This window comes from Rutidosis leptorrhynchoides, chromosome 8 (assembly GCF_046630445.1).
Source record: "Rutidosis leptorrhynchoides isolate AG116_Rl617_1_P2 chromosome 8, CSIRO_AGI_Rlap_v1, whole genome shotgun sequence".
In the NCBI taxonomy this organism is placed as follows: domain Eukaryota; kingdom Viridiplantae; phylum Streptophyta; class Magnoliopsida; order Asterales; family Asteraceae; genus Rutidosis; species Rutidosis leptorrhynchoides.
The window spans coordinates 228,823,923-228,825,588 of record NC_092340.1 but is presented as its reverse complement, the minus strand read 5'-3'; the positions used below and the strand labels follow the sequence as shown (position 1 = coordinate 228,825,588).

Sequence of the window (1,666 nt, the reverse complement as noted above, 5' to 3'; positions counted from 1 at the left end):
GTTAGAGCATCAGATTTTGAAATCAAAGGACAAATCCTACACATGATCACCAATCAGTGCCAATTTGGTGGTACAACAAAAGAAGATCCAAACGAACATCTTCGAACTTTTAATCGGATTTATAATCTCTTTAAAATCCGAGAAGTTGAGGATGAAACTATTTATCTTATGTTGTTCCCATGGACTTTAAAGGGAGAAGCCAAAGATTGGTTAGAATCATTACCTGAAGGAACGATTGACACATGGGATGTTTTAGTTGAGAAATTTCTTCAAAGATTCTTTCCGGCAATCTAAATCCGTGAGACTTCAAGGAGAAATTGCCACGTTCGTGCAAAAACCAAATGAAACATTATATGAGGCGTGGAAAAGATTCGGAAAGTTGTTGAGAGGATGTCCTCAACACGGTTTAGACACTTATCAAAGAGTACAAATATTCTACCAAGGTGTCAACGTTGCTACATGAAAAGACATCGACATAACAGCTGGTGGTTCCATTATGAAGAAAACCGCAACTGAAGCTTACAAAATTATTGATAACACAGCCTCCCACTCTCATGAGTGGCACCAAGAGAAAGATATATATCGTTCATCTAAAGCGGCTAGAGCTGATTCTAGCCATAACTTTGATTCCGTTTCCGCAAAAATAGATGCTTTCGAGAGATGAATGGAAAAGATGAATAAAGATATTCACGCAATACGAATCAGTTGTGAGCAATGCGGTGGACCACACTTAATGAAAGGCTGTCACATTGAACAAATGATGGAACAACGTGAGAATGTTTTCTACATGAACCAAAGGCTGGAAAATCGTTATCAGAATAATTATCAACCGCCAAGGCCAAACTTCAATCGAAATCAAAACATTCTTTACAATCCAAAAGGACCCGACAATAACTCGTATAACCAACAAGGTCCGAATAACCAACCAACTCAAAACAACACTTTCAATCAACAAAGACTTGGCTTGTATAAACCACCACAACAAACCGAAGAGAAAAAGTCAAATCTGGAAGAAGTGGTATTTAAGCTAGTTGAATCTCAAACACAATTTATTGAAACTCAAACTCAAACGAATGAGAGGTTTGATCAGTCATTTAGAACTCAACAAGCTTCTATTTTAAATTTAGAAAAACAAGTAGGTACTCTTGTTAGATTGATGAGTGAAAGGAAACAAGGAAAGCTACCGAGTAATACTGAAGTAAATCCTCGGAATGAAAATGTTAATATGGTTTCAACAAATTCTGAAAAACCAGCATCAGAAGATGGGGAGGTTTTAGATGTAAGTAACAATGAAGAAGTTACACCACCACCACCACCCGAGTATGTAAAGCCAGTGGTGGCACCATACAGACCACCCATCCCGTTTCCAAGAAAAGGAGTTGAGTTTGAGCAATTAATAGGTAATAAAGTTTGTGATACCTCTGGAAAGAAGAAGAAGAAGAATAAAAAAGTGCAAGAAATAAAAACAGTAGAAGTAAACCCGGTGAAGACAGTTCCACCAAATCCTCCACCTAAGGTAGGTGATCCGGGTGAATTTATTGTTCCTTGTCTACTTAGTGACTTTGTCATGTATGATGCACTAGCAGATTTAGGTTCAAGTGTGAGTGTTATGCCTCTTTCATTATATAAGAGATTAGGTGTAGGTGAGTTAACTCCAACGGATATG

General features: G+C 37.6%; 1 non-coding gene across 1 annotated transcript; it reads right to left on the bottom strand.

Annotated features, from left to right (window-relative positions):
- Positions 1-301: 301 nt before the first annotated feature.
- Positions 302-408, bottom strand: LOC139865315 (small nucleolar RNA R71). Its single transcript, XR_011764842.1, has one exon. It is a non-coding gene; the product is annotated as a small nucleolar RNA R71 (small nucleolar RNA).
- Between the last annotated feature and the right edge of the window lie 1,258 nt (positions 409-1,666).